Raw genomic sequence first — 24,483 nt, 5'->3', positions numbered from 1 at the left:
TTTTTTATACTAAAAACTGCCTGTTTCGTTATGCATGACTGGATGGTATACAAATGCATGCAGCCTTTCAGCTGTCTAAAGATAGTTACATTGTACTGTAGATTATTAGCACACAGAGCAAGGAAAACATATACTTTTTTTTCAGTTTTTATTTGAAATGTTAAAGGTTGTCACTCTGTAATTCATGTTTCAAAGAGGAAAATATTTGTCCCCAGTTTGCAATGTATGTAAAAATGTATTATTTTTACACACATGCATTTTAACACTTCATTGCATTCACATAATAGGTACTGGATAATATTTTTGTATTGCAGTGAACTTAAGGACAAGTAATTATTTTCTGTATGAGCATGTACTCTGATGGTTGCAGAACAACATTATCATATTTGAAACATAAAGTGAAGTTATGAGAAAGGTTTGTTCCCTTTTCGATCAAAGACTGGCTCTGTGACATTAGTTATGAGGAAGTCATTTCTGAATGGCTCAGGTGGGAAACATTCCTTGCTCAGTAAATGCATGGATACATAAATCAGCCATTTCTTTATTCAGTTTAAAAAAGCGTTAGATCACAGTTTCATTTGCTAAACCGGTTTAATAATGATTATCTAATTCATCAAATTGTAGATATTGAGATATGGAAGTACTGTACATCTGTAGTACATTTCTTTTCAGAAATGGGTGAGAAAATGGTATGTTAAAATAAAGAAATATGATAATATGATTATAAAGGTTAAGGTGATTTCAGTTCATTGTGTAAGTATTTGGAGGGTAGAGGTGGTGGGCTGAAGATGTTCATTATTGTTATGAAGATGCTAAGATATCTACTGTACAAGAAAGATATTTGAGTCCTTTGGATTTGGCACACGAATGTATATGAAGATAGACATTTTTTTAAATTCATGGCAAGGTATTCAACTGGACTCCTTTTCTGGTAGTCTGTTGACAGAAGGTCTCGTAGATAAGATGGTTAGCAAGATTGCAGTACTTCCTTTGAGCAATCACTCAGCTGGCCTGCAGAGAGTACACACTGAAATCGGAGGCCAATGATGTTTAAAATACTTCAAAAGAAACCTACATTAGAAGGGTTCCAGTAAACAGACCACAATGAATTTAACACAAGAAAACAATATCACGGAAAATGTTTTATTCTTCATCAACATGTTTAAAATGTTACCACTTGAAGGAAAACAAAGTTCTAAATGTGGAGCTGCTGATAAAGAAGGGTTGATGGGTTTTCCGCTGAATTGAAAAGTCACTTTCTATTTGTCTCATGTGTTAGAAGCACAGTAATCCGTTCACAATGCTCCCCAATGTTTGTGTACGTTCATAAAGATGTGTCAGGTGCCTATATGACACATTTTATCCCAGTATGAGCGATGGCTCCCTGCTGCAGTACGTATGGACCGTGGAGTACATCTCTGGTATGAGTCCATGCAGTCCCACAGCTCTGTGGTTCTTCTCAATGGGAAATCCAATCTGGGAAGAAAAAATAACAAGTCGTAACTTGTTCAGTCAAGCTCAGAGTATATTTTATTCAAATGCATTGAAGTGTTTTAGAGAATATACTTCCCAGGTATGCATAGGGTTGATCCATGTGACCAATCCCAAGCCCCAAGCAAGTGCATGTCAATTTAAATGATATATAGGAAGGGACTCCCTATATACTACCTGACCTGGTGACAAACAGGTGAAATCAACAGGCCAAATGTGATGTTACATTACAATAACATAGCAGGCACTCTTATCCAGCTAACTCAGTAATCCTACCTCCTAATATACTCCCAGAAAAGTGGCATGGTTCGGCATGATTAACATATACAGTGGGCTGCAGAAATGTTGGCAGCCCTGACTGTCAATGCACAACAAAATAAAATAACAAAACATACTTATTGAGATAAGTTCAAAAAGCCAGCATGTGAAAAATACTGTAATTATTTTTATTTTCCCAATGGAACCAACCAAATTCAAACATTCATTGAATAAGAAATTGATTCCAACCAAAGAACAATTTCATAATTACTGGCACCCCTGGTTTATTACTTGGTGTATTTTCCTGTAATGGTAAAGGTAAAGGAGGTAAAGGAGCACATTTGGAGGGATATTGGATCATTCCTCCATGCAGATCCTTGCAGGTTTGCATTCATCAACAGCGGAATCCATTATACCCCTGGGCTTAATCTGTGCCCCTGGACCTCTGGAGTTAAAGCAGCCCCAAAACATTACTGACCCCCTGTAATATTTCAGCGTGGGGTATGAGGTGCCTCTCCTTTTATGCATCTCTGCTTCAACGTCAAACATGCCGATGCTGTATCTGAACAAAATGTTCAATTTCGTCTTATCTGACCACAGCACCTTGGGTCAATCATAAATTAAATGACCAAATTAGACCAGATGAGATGAAAATCGACTGTTTTGACAGTAGTATAAATACAGCCTCTTTGTAGCCAGGGCTCCTCTGCACTCATCATTACATCTGCACACGACAAACAATAGATACTATTACAATAGATAATGTATAACACTGGAAAAGTAGATAATACTTGGCTTCAGTAATACTTTCAGTATCTATCTTGATTATTGGCTTCTGATTGCCTTTGGAGTCTGGCATTTGTCAACAGGAGGACCAGAGTTGTGCCAATGAAAGTCAAGGAAGCCATTATTAGGCAGAGAAATAAGACAAAAACAGTCAGAGATAGGCCAAACAATAGGCCTACTGAAAAGAGAAGAAAGATTAGGCACTCTCTTCCAGTGACAATTCCAATGTGTATTGTGCTCAGTAAGGACTGTTTTTGTGCCTTCCAAAGAGTTGTTTGGTATGGAGGTGCCATTTTATGGCTCTTCTAGGGTACCCAAAGATGAAAATTGCTAATTTCCAGGAAGAATCATTTATTTTAATTCTAAACATTGCCTTTCCTTTATGACTTTGTTAATTGGACATTGGTGCAGTTGTGCTGATTTCAGGAGATATCTACATTAAGCCTGCTAGTGCAACGGCACATTTAATAACGTTTGCACTGTGACATATTAAATTAAATGAAATTAAATTAATAATAATAGATATTAAATTATTGCTGTGAGTCATTAGATGTCATATAATACAACAGTATTATAACAGTAAGGAATCCAGCTTAAAGCTCTTTAACAAAGCGACATTGACTCCATCCAAACAGAACATTTTTAGTCTTTCTGGATTTTCAGCTTTTTCTAACTTCTCACATTCCTAATGATTCTGCCAGATTCTGGGTTGTGTGTGCTCCCAAGGACATCCTGTGGCAGTCTTGAATGTAGCCAAATTTGGAGAAGGTCCATTCTGCATCAGCTGATCCAGCTGGGACACTCAGGATTCCAGAGGAGTGACTGCGTGGCTATCTGGGGCTGTACTCTCCAGGAACGCGTGGAATTCCTCCTCCAGATTTTCCTCATTTTCATTTTGAGCCATGAATGGAAGCGTGATCTTCACATAATCTTTGAACCGCTTTGCGATGTGGATCAAACAGCTCGATAACTCTCCAGAATGAGAACTCGTTGTGAAATGCTTCCTTTGACAAGTTCCGAACCATGGCTGCCTGCCGTTTTTGTAACAGTTCTTTGTGGAAACTCTGAGATGCTTCTTGATCGTTGATGTTCAACATGGAATTATAACCGCTGAACACACATGTATCATTCAGTTTTCCGCTGGTTTAACGCAGTGATCTGCGCAACTAGAGCTAGATACATGTGTGTTCATGAAGGATACATTCAAGGCTTATAGTTCCAACCGTCTAACTTCTCTGAAAATAACGTCTCTCGTTTTTACCATTTTTCGTAATACACATGATAGCTTGTGTATAGAAGCCTGCTTTGGAGTTGCTGTAAGGTGTATTTCTTCACTTTGAAGGAGGTTGGCTACTGACTCCTACAGGCTTCAAGTCTTTATGCTAAGCTAACACGTTAAGCTAACATGGAAACCAAGCCAGTGAATGCACAAATGAACATCTGGTCTAAGTCTGGGTAAGTCAGAAAAAAAGGTATATTTCCCCAAATTTTGGTGTATTCCTTTAATTACATTATAGACATAGGAATCTTCATAGATGTGCTAGATGTGCTAAATGTGCTAGATGTGCTAAATGTGCTAGATATCTTCTTCGGTGTCACTGGAGTATGTTATTGATCAGATTCAGGACAGATCAGATTTTAGCTAACGTTAAAACCAATATCTCTGATATATCCACTGGTAATGCGTTGTTCCTAGCAGGTTGTTGTATAGTCGAATCTCATGGTTACGTGGGTATAGCATATATGCAACCCGCAGACTCGCTTCGAATATGCTAAGAAATGGCAAGGCCTAGATGGAGTCGGGTTAGCTTACTTTTCTGTGTTGTAATACAGTCCATTTTCATTTTACTAATTACTCAGCGAGTTTGGGACCACGGTCAATACAGAGGCACAGTCAATTTAAAAACACGAACAAACGCTTTTAGCTTGCATCTACAAATGGACCACAAACGGTAATTTAGCTATGCTTTTGATTTCTTTTAAAATCAGTTTTTAAGCCTACAAGTTCTGAAAAAGTGAAAGATTTTTGCAGTTTGTCAACCTTGGAGCTCCGTTATCTTTGAGGGGTTCATTTGCGAATGAGGCTTAGTTTTTGTTGTTTATCCAGCCTACAGCCTACAGCCTACAGACTACAGCCTGCAGCCTACAGACTTTTCTTTGTTTGATCTGGTTTTGGGAACAGGAGAATCACATCCTCCTCTTAACTCTTCTGTTCACAAAACTTCTGCAAGTTCCCCATGCCGCCATCTTCCTATGTCCATGATCACAATAAACCGTGACATAAAGACGATGCACGTGCATCTTGTCAAACATTAGTAGCAGACGGCACCATCCGGCTGCCAGAAGCACACCGGTGATGTGACGTTCCTGTCAACTATTTGTGAAATTATATTATGTGTATTATATTAAATTATGGGATGCATCCCAACCCCCAAACTCATTTGTCCCAGAAAGTGACATGATGTTTGCTTGATTTTTCCCTATAATACACATTATTTAATATAATACACATAATATAATTTCAACGCTATTTCACTGCTGATATATATGTAAATACGCACACACACATACACACACACACACACACTCACACACACACACACACACACACACACACACACACACTCACACACACATACACACACACTCACATACACACACAAATACACACACACACACACACACACACACAGTAGTATAGATACATCATTGAAGTTTTGTATGAATATATTCTTTGCAACGCCCTATCTAAGTAAAGATATGCTCTGATTCCCAGAGCTGCGTGTGTTGCCGTTTTTAACTTGTTCTTTGCTCTTTCAGTCTCCTGTGACAGTACCAGTGAGGGACCACGAACAGGTGTCAAAGTTGATGAACCCACAAGCCCACACAGTAAAATAGTGCTCTGCTTTCAGTGGTGAGACCCACTCTTTTATTGTGGGTCACTGTATCATGTAAGTTAAAATAGTTTTTTTTGTGTTTTTTTTTACAATTGCTAACAAACATTTTTTCATACCAAGTTTATGTGTTCGGAACTCTTCACGCAGTTAGCACAACAAACTGTGAATATTTTTGTCATTACTTTGACAAAAAATGCCTTCGATGACCTCAATTTATAGGCTACAATTTGAGTGGATTGCAATTCACTGACCCACAAATACTATGCTGAAATGCATTTAAAACTTTATAAAAGGAACAGCAAGGTCAATTCCTCTGTTTTTGCTCTACACTGAAGAGAATTGAGTTTGAGGTCAAAAGATGTACAAGAGATGACAGATACGAATTTCAGCTTTTATTTCTTGATATAATTGTGTAGATTTGTTAAACAACAGAACATATCACTTTTTGTATCAGACCACCCTATTTTTAGGTGAGCAAAAGTATTGGAACATGTGACTGACAGGTGTTTCTTGTGGCCCAGATGTGTGCAGTTAGATTGATTGATTAAACAATAAATAGCTCTGAATGTCTAGGTTTTAGCCTTTGGTTTTGCCTCTGAAAACTGCATTTGTGTTAGAAATGATAAACCAACATTAAGACCAAAGAGCTGACTTTGGGAGAAAAGCAGCCATTTTGAAGCTTAGAAAAGAGTGGAAATCTGATAAATCAGAGCCAGTGCACAGGCATTGGGGATAGAGCTTGTACAACAACTTGGAATGTCCTGAAAAGGAAAGAATCCATTGGCATACAGGTTGAAAAGGAAAACAACAGCAGTTGATGACAGAAACAATGTGAGAGCTGTGAAGAAAAACCCCAAAACATCAGTCAGTGACATCACAAACAATCTCCACAGGGCAGGGGTGAAGGTATCTCAATAAACCGTTCTAAATGAACAAGCTGCATGTTGCTGCAGAGGGTTGTATGAAGAGGTTTGAAAAACTCAGCATTGGAGAATGCTGAGTAGCAATTATCAGAGCAGGTACATACAAAACCATATGTTTTTCATAGCTTAGCACTGAATCTCAATTTCTAAGTCAAGGACCAACCCAGAAATACTTTATATTTCTTGATGTCACCTTCTGCTCAAAATATGGTAAAGACATCAACAAGCATTCAAACTCCACGTGGGTTTTCCCTAAACTGAACCCAGATGTCCTCAAATCTCTTGAATACAAAATATATTTTTGTCCAGGCACCTGAATGATCAGAAAAGCTTATTTTACTATTCAAACAGATTTTATGATACAAAATGTAAACATATCTGAGAGAGAGTATGTTTTTATAAAGCATGCCCAAAGTGTCCAAAAAGCTCTCAAGAAAGGATTACTAACCCTAATGCTTCCTAACCAAACTCCATCACAATTAAAATAGAACTTTATTTTAAAATTAGGTTAACCAGAGCCCCGTTTGCCAGTACAGTTATAGGTTTATCTACAGCAAGTCTAAATCCTGTAATTATGCATGTCTGTATATTCATTCTGCATAACATGTGAATGTAGTGATATTCCTCACCTGAATATGACACATTACACCTTGATGGAAAGGGTAGGAAACCCTGTACAAGAAGCTTACCATGTTTTACATTAGTTTGGTATTGAAATGACCTAGCAATGCATTTACCCAACAATAACTGAAACGACAGTTCAACACAGCAATCGCTTAGGTATAGTCAAAGCAAAAATATAGTTCTCGAAATTGACTGAGCAGATTACTGAATAAACTGCAACGTTAGTCAGAAAACAGTTGTAGCTTCATAACCAGGTGGGATATTTTGTTCCATAAATATGTATCGAATAATTTGCAAAACAAACGTATATTTCTACCAAACTGGAAAGATGTTTGGTAGAATGTTTGGAATGAAAGTGAGCTTGTGATTGAGTTGCTGTTTTTTCAGGCAACTTCCTAATTATATATTTTTGTTCTCATGTTGGAACATGATTTTTTTACATAGAGAAATGGTATCAAGAATTGCTAGAATATGCCTTTTATTGTCTGAGTCTGAGGTGGGAGTTGTACACCATAAGCATGGCATAGGAGAGGCTGCAGTTGTATTGCCCTGCTTCACAAATAAGAGGCTGATGAGCATCTAAACTGCTGTTCTCGCTAGTGGAGTCTTTTTAATAATCTGGCATGGCCATTTTGCAGTTTTATTATGTCACACTTTTTTGTATGATATAATTATGAGCCATAAGAATGAAGAAGAATGATATGAGGAGATGGACGAATGATATGAGGAGATGGACGAAGGCCAAGCCTGCCACAGATAGTCTCTGTGGGAGCGGCTGGTGGTGGTTCCTCTGAAGAACAGCTCTCTGAAGAAGAGCCATGAACTCTGGAGGAAGGAGAGCAGGAGGCCCTGACAGAGGAGCAGGTGACAGGTGCGGTGGAATGGTAACACTGGACACCTGTTCAGCGACAATATAAACAGCCACATAAACCACACACACCATTGTTCTGTCTAATAGGCACAGACCTGTTTCACTGTTGCTTAGACATGCGTACAATAGCCTTTCCTGCTACTTTGCATTTAATTCTACATATGCATCTTAACCAAAATCATGAGCGAAATGCAATGTAATGAGTGCATGTATCGGTAAAGATGGAAATGGAGCCAGTGCCTACATTTAGGCATCTCTAGAACCTTCCATAAGGCTAGTGCAGAGCCAAACGTTCCAGCAGCCCCGTCTTTGAGATGGCCTCCTCAGCCCTGCTGTTCAGAGAGGCAGCAGCCCCGTCTTTGAGATGGCCTCCTCAGCCCTGCTGTTCAGAGAGGCAGCAGCCGCTGCTGTAGGACATGCATACTAAAAATGAACGAGAACTCAGAATGAAATTTGGAGATACTTTCTGCAGTTAATGAACTTGTTGTAAAACCTGTCAACAAGAGTAGCAACCTTATCCGAGCTTTCAGAAATGTGGCTGACAAAGTCTGATGAAGCACTCAAAATGATACATTGTGGTGTTGATAAACAACATCCCATATTTTCAGTTCACTAGTTCATCACAGTCAGATTGCCAAACTTTCGGTTTTCTGTTTCGGCCGTGGACTGAGACTGTGGATGTGCGTATGTTTTCTCTGAGCCACTGTTAGTGGACCACTGGAGTGCAGATTTGTAAAATCTAGTTCAATTAAGAAATTCTGTTCTATGAAGCTTGTATATGATCAATAAATATATAGCTCGTATGAGCTAATAGTACCAGCCTACAAAAAATGGTTTTGTTCAAATAATGATACTATGGCCTGGATTTACAAGTGCAAATCAGGTTCTTTATTTGTTCTTGCCTTCAGAGCCAATCTTTTATCGAGGGGCTCATTTCACCAAAGGGATTTGCGATGGACATGTGCAATTTGTTCATGAAGTTAGTGAGAGCCAGAGAGAGGCTTTTACAAACTGCACTTCACTTCTTATATGTACATATTCATTAGTGCAGACTACCCTGACAATATGTATTTTTGTAAGGGAGGAAGACACTGTCTAATACGGTGACAGTGTCTTAAAATACAGTGAGGTTTTGAGTTCTCAATAAGGCTAAAACTCACTGCGATTGTTAAACTGTAGGTTAGAGATAAAAACCAACAAAATGTTTTGAATCCTCAAACGTTACTTTGCACATGCAATCTCAAAAATAAAGCAACAGACAGTGGAGGTACATTTTTGTAATTCAGGGATCAATTGATCAATTGTTCCATTCGTTTTTTCTTTGTACTTTCCAGAAGTAAATGGTTTAAAAATAATGAAAGTCTACCACTTTAAGATGCAGATCTTAGAATAAATTGTATTCTTTCTGGAACCTGTCTCTGCAGCCTATCTGCACTATTAGAGGAAATTGCATATTGCGAGGGAGAAAATGGGCTTTGCGAGAGGTATGCAGTTTTATTTGTGATTCGCAAGTGACGAATGTTCGTGAAACGTGTTTTGAGAAGATATTGCGATCTGCGGGTAAAAATCCTGGTCCCTGGCTGTTGAAACACAAAGTTGTCCGTTCAAATCCCAAAGATGCCATTTCCAGAGATGTTTATGACCCCATACATGGAAAAGTAATTGTCACACTAAATATTAATCACAATCCCACTGCATGTCCTTCATTCCTAAATATGACAAAAGGTCAACACAAAATGATCCATAACATACTGTACCAACTGCCTGTCCGATCAAAACCTTTACCAATGTGTCTATCTTATTTGAGTTCCATAAGATTTTCTCTGTCTATTTTTGCAATATGTGTTTGGAATCCTATAATTGCTGCTTGCAGCTAAATATTCTTTTTTTCCACAGAAGAGCCAGTGCCAGCTGTTTGAGCTCAGCCTCTAAATTAAGACTGGTTTCAAGCCACAAAAACAGGGTCAGCTTCAGCTGCAGAAATAAAGACTAGAGATATTTATAAGAGAACAGGATTTCTCCTGGAGAAATACTTTTCTAGCTTGCATTTGTTAATCAACACATTTGTGGGGACAAATAATTTTATTAAAAATACCATCTCTTTCGGGTTTATGCCAAAAAAAAAAAATTGTTTTCCCTTCTGTGGAAACATCCACATTGAGGTCCATGGGGGAAACGGGTTGATGTTGATTTGTGGGCAGCATTCTCCAGCTGATGGACCCTTTAGTAAGAGAGGGCACTTACAGAACTACAGCTACAGCTTTGACAAGGTGCTCAATCAGCCCGTCATCAAGTGCTGTCATGACCGACCTCAGATCTCAGCCTAAACCCCCAACCCGCCAAAACGTATTGCTATAGCTAGATAATGCAGGTCAGTATTCGAAATATGGCGCTATCTCTTTAAAATGGAACATGGGAAATGGTTTGGGATTGGGCAATTCCGCGTAAATAACCAAATTATGCAATAATCCGTTATGCAATTAATTGTAGGCTACATCAAACAAATCCTACAAAGAGTTACATGAAGGCCCAAACCATGACCCTACACCCGAACCCTTTCACAGTGCTGCGCTCTGAATCATGGACTGACCCTTCCACAGTGCTCTGGATCATGGACTGACCCTTTCACAGTGCTGCTCTCTGGATCATAGACTGACCCTTCCACAGTGCTGCCCTCTGGATCATGGACTGACCCTTCCACAGTGCTCTGGATCATGGACTGACCCTTTCACAGTGCTGTGCTCTGGATCATGGACTGACCCTTCCACAGTGCTGCCCTCTGGATCATGGACTGACCCTTCCACAGTGCTCTGGATCATGGACTGACCCTTTCACAGTGCTGTGCTCTGGATCATGGACTGACCCTTCCACAGTGCTCTGGATCATAGACTGACCCTTCCACAGTGCTCTGGATCATGGACTGACCCTTTCACAGTGCTGCCCTCTGGATCATGGACTGTCGCTTCCTTTCTCTACATTTTTGGCTAAAGGTTTGTTTTGGTAATCGCCATTGGCAACGCATATGAATGGGAACTGAAAAGACAGCCAGATACAACCCGGCGCATGTTATTACGAAATGAACTTGTTAGAACCATTTGCAAAACAAACTTTTCCAGAAATATTTCAGCCCGACATGGAATAAAAGTGAGCCAAGAAAAAAAAAAGAAAAAAGAAGTTTATTCATGCAACTTTTGAATTGTTCAGAAATGGTATCAAGGATCGTTAGTATATGATAACATAAAGGTAAATAATGTATATAACTGCCCTATGCTGACACTGGAAACACACAGACTGAAGAAAAACAAAAACATTGACACAAACAGGGAGATTTAGGAACCGAAGGCCCATTGGTTATATGTCCTAACTTGTTCTTGAATGTGTTTCTGTTCGGGTCTTAAGGTATGGACTTGAGTGAGTATGAATAAAGATGAATAAATGGTGATAAAGTATGCATGACTTGAAAAACGTACTTCATCTTTCTTTAATTCTTCCCTTATTCCTCCTGCCTGGTCTGCATGCTGCACGGAAGGAAGCCAGTCAAACCTTTTTCCATTTTTATTGACTGAGGCTCATTCTGTAAAATCTATCCAATTCACAATAACTTTTCTTAGTTTTAACTTTCTTTTTTGAATACAGAACATGCATTACATGTAATCTGTAACAACCGTTGTGTATTCAGACTCCATGGCCTTTGGACGTGTTTTTGCAGTAAACAGTCACCCAAAGTCACGAGCTACCCTACAGTTTCTTTGGTTTTATTTGAGCTGAAGCTTTAATAGAGCTGTGAAAGCTTAACACCGTTTTAATACAAGTGCTGATATGAAACCACATGGTCTGCATTGTGGCTGCTGTGTTAATCACAGCCGTCTGTGCACACCCAAAACTGATGACATTTAATGTTTTCCGAGTGTATTTATACAGCATACAGTGTTTTACCCACCTCAGCAGAGTTTTCTATTTAAAGAGTAGCAGAAAACAGCAGCGCATTTTTTCTCCGACTCTTCTCGAAATCTGCTGTTTATTAGAGAACAGCCGCATTTCCAGTTCAAACTAGATTCCAATACATGAAAAAGAAATTGAATCAAAAAACATATATATATTTTTTTTAAGTTAAAAGGCCTTAAAATAATGAATTGAGGACTTTCAAAAACAAGCAGCTGTGTGTTGTAGCCCAATGCTGGCCTGCCTGCCCAGTGCAGCCCAATGCAGCCAGAGCAGCACAGAATGCTGGGTGTTATACTGCTCCTATGGAACGACACGCAGGCGAGTGGTGGAATGGCAATGGGAGGAAACGCACACAGGGTGCTGTAAAGCACTGTGTATCATCACCACGAGAGTCCAGGATCTTTCTACTCCATACAAACATAATTGTTAACATTTTTTAAAATGGGTTTGGAAGTGATGTTTAAATGGGTTTGAGACTACACAAATATATTGAGAGTTGTTTAACTTTCTTATGGCCATGTAATTTAGTAAATCTACATTTACATCTCAAAATCTTTTGCTCACCTACATCTGTATATATGAGCTTTAACAACAAATTTAAGGAAAAGTTATTTCTGTGCCTAATAATTTAGGGCTGTCATCAGTGTGTCTAATGGTGGATTACTTCTGACTTATGATTTCCAACCTTCCTTACACTATTTCCTGGTAATATTTGCCTAAGATTGTCTTAGGGAGGAACTGCATTAGGATTATTTCCCTGATCACCGGAGGGTAATGGAAGAAATCCCCGTCCCAGGGTAATCAGTAAGCCCAACATGAGCACTGTGGCTGTGGAATGGTCAGGGCCCAAAAACAAGCAACATTGTGTGCACCCATAAAAAGCCAGGACTTTCACTTCTGCCTTTTAATGAATAGATCTACACAAAAAGAGGTTGTTTTCTCCAGGCAAAGGGACACAGAAAGCTGAATGAAACTGGAGCAAATAAGATGGCTTGGACCTTATTAATTTGCGTTGCTGTAAATGTGTAGAGTGAGGTCAGGCACTGAGGTGTCCCAAATGACCTGAATTCACCGTACGTGGGGAGAAGGTTTGATAAGCCTAAAGTTTGGCTTATGTTTACATTTTTCCTGTTCCTGGCTTCCTTGACTTTCATTGGTAAATCTTAAAAATGGTTAATTCTCTTACAGTCACTATTTTGGGGATTCTAGATCAGCCCAAACCAGAGTAGAGCGGAAGCCAGAGTGCCCCTACTGTCTTCATAACTTAGTTTAATTACTGATCTAGTCTCTCCACAGAGTGGTCACAAACATTTCATTAATAGCCATAGTTGTAACTCCCAAAAGTATTTTCTTTGCTAACAGTAGGCAATCAGACTACATGCACCCCCATTACCATGGACTCCAGTGCCTGCAGATGCAGAAGTGGTGGGAGCAGGATAGCCCCCGGGCCTACCCATGGCATCCTGACGTGGAAAGGCAGACGCAGGACACTACTGATGCCATGACTGATGCCATGACGGCGATCAGTGAGGTGTCCTGTACACCAGGAGAATCCGGCGGACACTGCGTCTTCCTTGGTCGGCCCCGGGGAGGCCCCAGACTGCGCAGGCAGAAGTGGGGTGCCCCGTAGGGTCCACTTGATGTTAGTTAAAATGCAATTCAGAAATATTAAACTAAAACTTTTAAACTAACTTTTCTAACATTTTAGGGAGTAATTCGTTTCAAGGTAACTAGGCATTAACGTGCTAAAAGTGGGTTAGGTGTCTGCTTTTGGTGAACACATTTCAGTTTCCATGACTCTATGACGATTCTTAACTTACAGGTTACAATGCTTTCATTTTTGAGAATGCTAGCAGTTTTTTTTGCTAGCAGCAGTCAGCTAAAGACTAAAGTCAAATACTATTGTGCTGTGTCTTTTGGAAAGCCGACATAGAAAAATAACAACTGAGTTGCATTTTCATAAATAAATATGAGAATCACATTTAATTTGTGTACCATGCAATACTGATAGAATGGATTTAGCTGAGGCAGTTGAAGTGGAAAAGGCCCTTTGAGCAGTTGTGTAAGATACAGCGCATCTGCAGATGTAACGGACTTCCTGAGCTGACAGGAAAGACTGCAACACACTGTTGGGAAAATAAGAGCGTAGGCACGCATTACATGCAGCGTTAAGTTTGAAATAACAACAACGTCTGCATTTCTGAATGTATGGCTACCTCTTCCATATAAAACCTGCGGCCAGTTAAACCATTACTTCAATAAATCCTAAGCTAAATCCTAAAATATAATGTGTCTGTACTTTAAATAATTGTCCTGGATTCTATGGAATGTTCATGGAGGAGACACTATTGGTAAGAAAAGTGACACAGAATTTCTAATTCTAATTCTAATTCTATTTCTAAGTTTTGACTGAATGAGTTTAATGAGTTTAGGCATGGCCAATAACAACCTTGCATAATCCCAGAGCAAACTGAGATGTTCTGTCAAAACAACATGATCCCATGATCCCATGATGGCCAGCCCAAATCCCATAGAGTGAAATGACGACATTAGAGCATTATGTCACACTATAGCAACTGCATCAAGCCTGCGACCCATTGACATCACCAAACTGTTGCATTCTTCTTTTGTGATCCATTACATTACATACATTAATGGCATTTGGCAGACGCTCTTATCCAGAGCGACGAACAGTTGATTTAGACTAAGCAGGAGACAATCCTCCCCTGGAGCAATGCAGGGTTAAGGGCCTTGCTCAAGGGCCCAACAGCTGTGTGGATCTTATTGTGGATTAGAACCACCGACCTTGCGTGTGCCAGTCATTTACTTTAACCACTACGCCACCACAGGCCGCCCTTGATCCTTCAATCTCCTCTTCAGGAGGTGAAATGCATGCTCAATTTGGTTAAGGTCTGGTGATTGACCGGTCTAAAACCTTCCACTTTTTCTCCCTGATGAAGTCCTTTGTTGTGCTGGCAGTGTGTTTTGGGTCATTGTCTTGATGAAGTTCCTCCCAATTAGTTTGGACGCATTTCTCTGTAAGTTGGCAGACAAAATATTTTTGTAGACTTCTGAATTCATCCTACTGCTACCATCATGAGTTACATCATCAATAAAGATTAGAGAGCCCACTCCAGAAGCAGCCATGCAAGCCCAAACCATGACACTTCCTCCACCATGCTTCATAGATGAGCTTGTATGTTTTGGATCATGAGCAGATCCCTTCTTTCTCCACACTTTGGCCTTTCCATCACTCCATCCATTACAATCCAGTTCCAGAACTTTTGTGGCTCATCTCGTACTTCTTTGCCAATTGTAATCTCGCCTTGCCATTCTTACTACTGATGAGTGGTTTGCATCATGTTGTAGAGGATCTCTAAGTCTTCTTCGAATGGTTGATTGAGATACCTTGACCCCTGCCCTGTGGATATTGTTTGTGATGTCACTGACTGATGTTTTGGGGTTTTTCTTCACAGCTCTCACAATGTTTCTGTCATCAACTGCTGTTGTTCTCTTTGGTCGACCTGTTTGGTGGCGGTTTCACTTGCTCAGGACATTTCCAAGTTGTTTCTAACCCCAATGCTTGTGCAGTGGCTCTGACTGATTTGCCCTTTGCCATAACAGCTTGCTTTTCTCTCAAAGACAGCTCTCTGGTCTTCATGTTGGTTTATCTTTTCTCACACAAACGCAGTCTTCACAGGAACAACCCAAGGCTAATACCAAAAGTAGACATTCAGAACTATTTATTGTTTAACCACTCAATCTAACAGGACACATCTGGGCAACAAGAAACACCTGTCAGTCACATGTTCCAATACATTACATTTTTACTTGCAATACTTTTGCTCACCTAAGAATTGGGTGGTCTGATACAAATGGTGATATGTTCTAAGTTGTTTAACAAATCTAGATAGAAAATACCAGGAAATAAAAGCAGAAAACCTTAAACTCAATTATACACATCAGTGCATAGTGAAACCAAAAAAATGGACCTTGCTGTTCCGCTACTTTTGGACGGGACTAATCAGTAAATGGAAGAGATGTCATCCAATTTGCAGGAGAGGATGGCTCATTCATGGGTGTAATACTACGGACTGCAGCACAACAGTATGCTCAATCCAAGGTGATTCGCCCTTTTCATTTCACATTACAGGCATTCAGCAGACACTGTCCAAGGAGTGTCCTGTACAAACAATGCTGAAGAGAAATCATTTTTAATTCTAAAGTAATTTTTTCAATATTATAGAGTAACATATCAAAAGTGCCCAAGCATTGTAGATTCTGTCCTTGTTTACCTATATTGGTAAATATTGGTAAAGAAAAAAAAAAAAGAATCAGCATCCAGTTTCAGGTTTCAAGATATTTTTTAAAACTACTTTCTCCTCCTATTTAGCACCTATGATTGCTTTCTATTGTACCGCACACATGCATTTCTCAGTCCCCTAGGCCCCAATAGCTATAGCAGTGTTTAACTCTCCTGTGTGCTGCTGACCGATGTATTTTCCTGCCTGTTCTCAGAAGAAGCCCTGTGCTTTCGTCTGGGAAGCAAGCTGATCTTTCTCCCCTGCTCCCTCCCCATGGTGTCTCTGAGCTTGGCCGGGCCCAATATTTCGTGTCAAATGCGCAGACCAGCAAGAGTCATTCACAGGCACCCGATGGGGAACTGAATCTGAAAGAGAGTTTCCTAGTTCCCCATTTTTTTGTGTGCCACTCTGTTGCATTGTGTATGCTAGTGCAGGGTTTGTGTGTGTGTGTGAGTGTGTGTGTGTGTGTGTTTGTGTGAATGTGTACGTGCGCTCTAAATTGTGTCAAAGTAACAATTGTTTCATATAAACATGAAATGTAGTTTAGAATATACCCAACAAAAATGTCAAATGTTGGGAACATGTTGTTTGTGAGCAAGTACTACCAATAGAGTACAGTTTACTGATTCTATTAATTTTCCTCTCTAATCTTAAAATTAACTACTATAACAAAGTACAGGCAAATAAACATACACTGAAGTGGCATTAACAGGATTGTATTAATCCATTTATTTTTTTAAAGGTATCATATTATCCACATGTACTTGTGTATAATCTGCATTAGACACACAATTGGCATTTCCAGTGTCTTGGGCAAGCCATTAACTTAAAGCTACTACAGATATGACCTCTACAGTATCTTACACAAATTACTTCTAAGGGCGTTAAATAACGAAGCAAATATCTTTAAACATGCATTCTGCTCCACATCAACAGAATGGGTATGTTGATCATATTTATTGAGCATTACATAGAAAATAGTGCTGAAGGACAATTTCAAGAGCTGATGCTTATATGCATTTCTTTTTTTAATAAATGATTATTCTGAACCCAAAATGCACCTGTTTCTCTTTCGGTCTTGGACAGAGGCCTTCATGCATGCACAGGAAGCGCTTCTACTCCCCCGACAGCCACCTCACCCATCGACAGGAAGTGCCTCAGAGTCGACCTCCCATCCGTACGGGGTCCTGAGGCTCAAGAAGACGTCTGTGTGAACGAAGATAAAACACAAACTAACACAGGCAGACCTGGACTGTATCACAGGCCATGAAACAGCCCTTATTAGCACACATTAATCATTGGTGTGAACATCAACCCAGACACTGCCTCAGTATCCCTTTATTAAAACACCCAACACAGTGTGGCCCCATTCATTTCTCACGATTAACCTGCACAAAATCTTTTAAGGCAATGACTAACTGAAGCTAATAGCAAGGCATTATGCACAACACAAACATGTCTATTTACATTTCTGTGGTTAATCATTAAAGGAGCACTGTCATTGTAGCCCTAAATAGGAGGCAAAACTTCTCAAAACAAACACATCCAGTGACATCACTGTGTTACCCAGAAGGTAACGGGCGCTCAAACTCCACCCTTGAACGCAGAGAATGGTTTATGGACGGCCACCCATCCAGGCAATCACATGACTCTTCAACGAAAATACGGTAATGTTAGCATGCAGATATCACAGATTCTTCAATGGATTCTTCAGAATCAGATTGTCAAACTTGTTAATCATGGGGGAAAAAAAGGCCAGAACCAATATTCAGCTTAAGGGTATGTTTTTTGGCTAATCAATTTTGAGCTCAGAAACCATCATTGGTCATTTGTACTCCACGCCTGAGTTCATAATTCACATAAAAATGGCGGATATCTCTAACGCCCTTCAGAAGGAGGCCAGGAGGCTGGCCCTCTCGCTGTGTCACGCTGAGATGACATTCACCTCTAAAGAACAGTTGCAAGCATCGGCTAGTGTGCCCACCCACAGGACAAAACAGGAAACAGAAAGAACCTCAACAGGAAAGCTTGCACATTTTTGCCTATTTCTTTTTTTTTTTACCAAAGCTTTTGCAGATTGATGTCAAACTGATGTCTCCTGCCATCTCAAAAGTCTCAAATCAAAATGACCAGAGGACATTAATTTATGGGTCCCACAGAGCATTACCTGAATAACATAACATCATTTCAGTAAAATTCCCTGACTGCTTAATTTTTTTTTACGTATAAGATTCATGTTTTGCAGATGCTCGCCAAATATCTTTTTGTTTATTATTTGCTTTTCTTTGTGTCCTTACCTTCCAAATGTGAGTGGGATACCCCAGTGATGTCATGGCATTCCAATCCTCGCTCAACACTTCCTGATTTGGCGGTGCATTTCGATACGGCTCTCTCGTCTTCAGGTTGCCGTAGGTCCATGATCTCCGTGACATGCTGCCATAAAAGAGGCTGGACCTGGCTCCAGATTCGGGCGTACCCACACACAGGGACCCGCAGCGCACCGTTCAGCCCAGAGGTGAGGTACCGCACACGCGGCAGGCTGGAGACAGGCTCAACATCCTCTGTGCCGGGCTGTGACAACCTCTTTAAACCAAGTTGCAACAGAGAAGCAAATCAGGGCCGTCGTAAATCAACCTAAAACTTCCTTTATTTACACTTTCTGCTTGGTATTAGACGGTTTTCTTCTTCTTTGATAGGAACCAGACCATAACTCACAGACTTCCCCAAAAGTACACATTGATTTACGGCAGACGGAAAGGAAGGAATCACGGTGTCTGAACTGAGTCAGAGGGGTTTAGAGTCACTTAGGTCCTGTCGTTTTTGCCCACTTTTGCCACCATTTTGCTAGAACCAAATATACTATAGAACCAAACAATATAATTAATCCATATTTAATAAATTATCATAAGGGATCATAAGATCATAAGATTGCTGTGATTGGCTGAGGTCAAACATTACCTGTTCTGTGTCAGCAAGGATAATTTATTGGGGTGACAGATTGCACAAAATGAAGGTACATTGAAATTCATGCAAGAAATACTCTTTTTGGTAAGGACTATACAAGGTGACACAGAATAGAAAACTAGGCCAAGACCTCGATAAAAAGGTTCAGTTTAAACCTCTTATGCCTTGAAAATGTGGCCAGCCCCATTCCCTGGTTTTCTGAGATTTGGTTTCCATGAATGTGATTTATTGTTATTGTGGGTGTTTTCTATTTGAATGTATTTTAAATTTTAAGGGAGACCTGGAAAAACAGAGTAATAGTTTTCACAGCAAATAACACTATACACAACAAAACAATACAATACATACAATAAAGGCAATATAAAATATGATATTCAAAGGGGGACAAATCTGAGAAGCACTTGCATTCTTCAACAAAATTACCATTGAGCTGGTTTTTGATTACAGTACAATAAGGGAATCAGTTTATCTAGTTTATAGTTTTGTGGCCAAGACACTGAAAGCCCAATTATGGCTTGACTCAAATGAAAAACATTATTTATGCTTATTTTGAAGTAAAGGAAGATAACTGTAATTGACATTTTTTGCATGATTATCAAGGCGCTATTGTATTAAAGTCGATTAACGGGGAGACAATGCTATGTCTCGCTTAATGCATGTTCAATGAAATTCATGACCTGAAGGAACACATGTTCAGCTCTGAATCACAAAAACAGAAGAAGATAATATTTAAACATTTAACTGAGGATTCATCAGGTACTCAAAAACTTAAGCAAGTGTGGGCAAATTAGCACAAAGTTATTTTAACATGCAGGGTTCTCCCTATTAGGGGAAGAACGTAGGCTGACTTCCATATTTTAGTGATTGTATAACTCATTTCATAGCCACACTGGCTCATAGATCTCATAATAAATATTTCGAAACTGTAGTGGAATATTAAGGATTTGACACCAAGTAGGCAATTCCTCAGTAGCAGGTCACCATTTACATTATTATATTTTATATGCATTAACATTATTGATATTAGATTCACATTAGCACATCCATTAATTCAGGACATAAGTGGAACCTTAATACATGAAAACAAATGTAAATAAATTAGTTGTGACTAATAGAAAAATTAATTCAACTTCATGCAACACACAACTTCAAGGTATGCAGTTTGTCGCATTCAAACAAACATATTTGTTGATGGACATTTGTAATTTTAATACCAAAGCATGTTGTGTACACTCTTCTGTACATGTGCATGTCCAATTTCTACTTAAGCAATAACTCAGGCAGTGGCATATTGTCATTTTATCACAGTGAAGGGGCATTGTTTATAGCTGTGATAAAATTACAATATACTACGTCCTGGTGTGAGTTATTGCTTTCATAAAACTGTTACCAAATATGAAGATACAGATATTATAGACACAATCCAATTAAAATCACTTTTTTAATTAACAGTGTCATTACAAGAATAATTTAAGAAAATAGTTCCTGTTGCCCCACATAGTTGCTGGGCGGTTGCTATGCAATGTTAGTGAACTCTAACGTTGGTCTGCCAAACTCGCTAGCTAGTTAGCCTGCAAGCTACCATGAGAGAGGAAACCAGAGTTTATGCCTTATTGATGTTTATATATATGCTCCCATTGTGCAAACACTGGGAAACTGTCCAGCATCAGTTGGGGCGCGTTGCGTAGGCCTAATCATTATATTACTTGGAGAAGGCTCTGCATGGCGGGTGCTGCTGTGATTTCTCCTGTTTCCTTCGCCTGACAGAACTTCAGCCCACTTATGGACACAAAAATCTCCTGCAGATCTAGACTCGCATTGGATAGTTTCTCCCTGCTGGCTTACACATCCTGGGCAACACTATGCAAGATGATTGATGTGCATTGGCTAGCATGTGACACTTTTTCATTCTGACTTGAATTACTGCTTCGCCGTGGAGTGATAATTCAAAACTGTAAACAAGCATTAGAATTCATAGCAGCGATATATAGTTATTTTATCACAGCGATTAACCAATCAGATTGTGAGATTAGTCCTGCCCGTTTTATAAACACATGTATGCACCTATGATTACTGTAAAGACGGGAAATGTTGATGTCTTGTCAGATATATAATTAGATCACCAGAACTCTCAAATCCCAAGTCTGTCTGGAATATCATGGGTTTGAAACAAAGGCTTACACCCACAGAGAACACTCTTGTTTCCTGCATATCGGCTCACAGTAGGTTTCTGTGGCAATCTGCCTCTTTCACAATGACACAGATAGGCGTCTGAAAAAACTTCTGGGGATGCAAACTTCTCACTTCTTATTCCCGATTCCTCATTTTGTCCTATTCAACATGCATTTGGGCGTGAGCTCTGAAACATCCCACGGACCATTGAAGACCATATCCAGGTAAAGAACTGCACTTGTCAGACAGGTGTTGATGAAATGGCCCTGTGATTCAGACTGGCCCATTCTTTTCTCCATTTGTGCGTCTGCTCTGCACTCATCTCGTACAGTACAGAGCGAAAACAGGAGTCCACCTACTCATGCGTATTCTGAGGATGTTATTTATCAGCGCACATTTACGCTGCTTTACAATGCTTATTCCCGCTTTTGTGTGACCTGTCAAATGGAAGTTGTTTTCATAATATGGTATATAAGATATACTTTATTTGGTAGTTATTTGACTTTATTTTAGACGTATTAGGTCTCCTGCTGCTGTAACCTATCCACTGAGAGGTTTGATGTGTTGTGTGTTCACAGATGCTCTTCTGCTGTTCTCTTAGGTCACTGATACCTTCCTGTCACCAGTCTCGCCCTTCTCCTCTGACCTCTTTCATTAACAATGCATTTATGCCCACAGAACTGCTGCCCACTGGAGGCTTTTTCTTTTTAGCACCATTCTCTGCACACTCTAGAGACTGTTGCCTGTCACAATCCCAGGAGATCAGCAGTTACAGAGATACTCAAACCACCCTGTCTGGCACCAACAATCATTCACTGGTCAAAGTCACTTAGATCATTTCTTCCCTATTCTGACAATTGTGTCTGAAAAACAGCTGAACCTCTTGACTTCTTGGTCTGCATGCTTTTATGCATTTAGTTGCTGCCACATGATTGGCTGATTACATATTTGCATTAACGAGCCATTGTGCAGGTCTACTTAATAAAGAGGCCACTGACTGTATAATTGCTTATCATTTGCATACCATTGAAATATTATCCATTATCATCAGTGAATTATTCAGTTGTATCTGACCGCAATGTTTGGTTCAATTCAAATGAAAAAAACATTTTCAAGAATAATTTTTAAACCATATTGGTGAATGCTTTGCATACAATAAAAATGAATACATTTTATTACTATGTTTAAATCTGTCCCTGAATGTACATGGAGAGAATCTATCCCCAAACCACTCACCTTGATGATATCTCTATGGGATAATCACACATAGAACAGCATCATACTATTTTCCTGTCCAATAAACTAAATTCTGCAAATTGTCCAGTTTACTTAATTTACTTTTTTTGCCAGTTGGCAGCTGACATGCAGGGGAACCCACATTAGCTGGATGTCCAGTTACCTATAGGCCTATATATAATTTTAGATCTAGAATTGCTACATACCTTGGCGTGTGCTCCCAAATTATTGTAAACTGAAAGATACATTTAGCGAATGATGAAAACTCCATAATTCGTGCAACAGTATCAGTTTTAGGATTGACTAACATTTCCTGTCTTCTCATTTTAAAGAACTGAAAACTACTACAGGATTGCGGTGCTACCCGAGAATAGCTAGTAATAAATTGGAGATGGATGTAATAACAAACAGTTCAACATTTGTCATATCAAGTGTGCTTCTGCATGTTGTAAAAGCATAAGCAAACAGTTATTTGAATCCATACTGAAATGCACAAGTCACACGCACGCACGCACGCACACACACACACACACACACATGTGCGCATGCGAGCACACACACGTACACACACGTACACACACTCGCTCACACGCACACGTTGCCTCAGCAGCCTGAGACATGAGACTGACCACATGGCATTGATGTGGTGCAGGTCGCCCCGTGTTGTCTAACAGTCCGTCGCTCGGGCCGGCTGCAGGCCTTTATCAAGCAGCGCACACTTCCTGCCCGTGCCCCGCCACAGCAGCCGCAAGAGCAGGAACAGGAGAGGCCTGACCCAGCAGGGAGAGGGGGAGAGGGCTCGCCCAGCAGGGAGAGGGGGAGAGGCCTGACCCAGCAGGGAGAGGGGGAGAGGGCTCGCCCAGCAGGGAGAGGGGGAGAGGCCTGACCCAGCAGGGAGTGGGGGAGAGGCCTGACCCAGCAGGGAGAGGGGGAGAGGCCTGACCCAGCAGGGAGAGGGGAAGAGGCCTGACCCAGCAGGGAGTGGGGGAGAGGGGGAGAGGCCTGACCCAGCAGGGAGTGGGGGAGAGGGGGAGAGGCCTGACCCAGCAGGGAGTGGGGGAGAGGGGGAGAGGCCTGACCCAGCAGGGAGAGGGGGAGAGGGGAAGAGGCCTGACCCAGTAGGGAGTGGGGGAGAGGCCTGACCCAGCAGGGAGAGGGGGAGAGGCCTGACCCAGCAGGGAGAGGGGGAGAGGCCTGACCCAGCAGGGAGTGGGGGAGAGGGGGAGAGGCCTGACCCAGCAGGGAGTGGGGGAGAGGGGGAGAGGCCTGACCCAGCAGGGAGAGGGGGAGAGGGCTCGCCCAGCAGGGAGAGGGGGAGAGGGGGAGAGGCCTGACCCAGCAGGGAGAGGGGGAGAGGGGGAGAGGCGTGACCCAGTAGGGAGTGGGGGAGAGGCCTGACCCAGCAGGGAGAGGGGGAGAGGCCTGACCCAGCAGGGAGAGGGGGAGAGGCCTGACCCAGCAGGGAGTGGGGGAGAGGGGGAGAGGCCTGACCCAGTAGGGAGTGGGGGAGAGGCCTGACCCAGCAGGGAGAGGGGGAGAGGCCTGACCCAGCAGGGAGTGGGGGAGAGGCCTGACCCAGCAGGGAGTGGGGGAGAGGGGGAGAGGCCTGACCCAGCAGGGAGTGGGGGAGAGGGGGAGAGGCCTGACCCAGCAGGGAGAGGGGGAGAGGGGGAGAGGCCTGACCCAGTAGGGAGTGGGGGAGAGGCCTGACCCAGCAGGGAGAGGGGGAGAGGCCTGACCCAGCAGGGAGAGGGGGAGAGGCCTGACCCAGCAGGGAGTGGGGGAGAGGGGGAGAGGCCTGACCCAGTAGGGAGTGGGGGAGAGGCCTGACCCAGCAGGGAGAGGGGGAGAGGCCTGACCCAGCAGGGAGAGGGGGAGAGGCCTGACCCAGCAGGGAGTGGGGGAGAGGGGGAGAGGCCTGACCCAGCAGGGAGTGGGGGAGAGGGGGAGAGGCCTGACCCAGTAGGGAGTGGGGGAGAGGCCTGACCCAGCAGGGAGAGGGGGAGAGGCCT

General features: G+C 41.3%; 1 long non-coding RNA gene across 3 annotated transcripts; it reads right to left on the bottom strand.

The window, feature by feature from the left end:
- Positions 1-1,129: 1,129 nt before the first annotated feature.
- LOC133130990 (uncharacterized) lies at positions 1,130-22,717 on the bottom strand. Of its 3 annotated transcripts, none has more exons than XR_009708981.1 (3): positions 18,397-18,795; positions 17,161-17,305; positions 1,130-1,476 (listed from the first exon to the last, which is right to left on the bottom strand). It is a non-coding gene; the product is annotated as an uncharacterized LOC133130990 (long non-coding RNA). The 3 variants fall into 3 exon arrangements; XR_009708980.1 differs by lacking the exon at positions 1,130-1,476 and adding an exon at positions 22,678-22,717 and having other exon boundaries at positions 15,522-17,305; positions 18,397-18,682; XR_009708979.1 differs by lacking the exon at positions 1,130-1,476 and having other exon boundaries at positions 15,522-17,305; positions 18,397-18,815.
- Positions 22,718-24,483: the final 1,766 nt, after the last annotated feature.

The sequence above is a fragment of the Conger conger genome, chromosome 6, assembly GCF_963514075.1.
Source record: "Conger conger chromosome 6, fConCon1.1, whole genome shotgun sequence".
NCBI lineage: Eukaryota > Metazoa > Chordata > Actinopteri > Anguilliformes > Congridae > Conger > Conger conger.
This window is presented reverse-complemented; position numbering and strand designations above follow the sequence as displayed.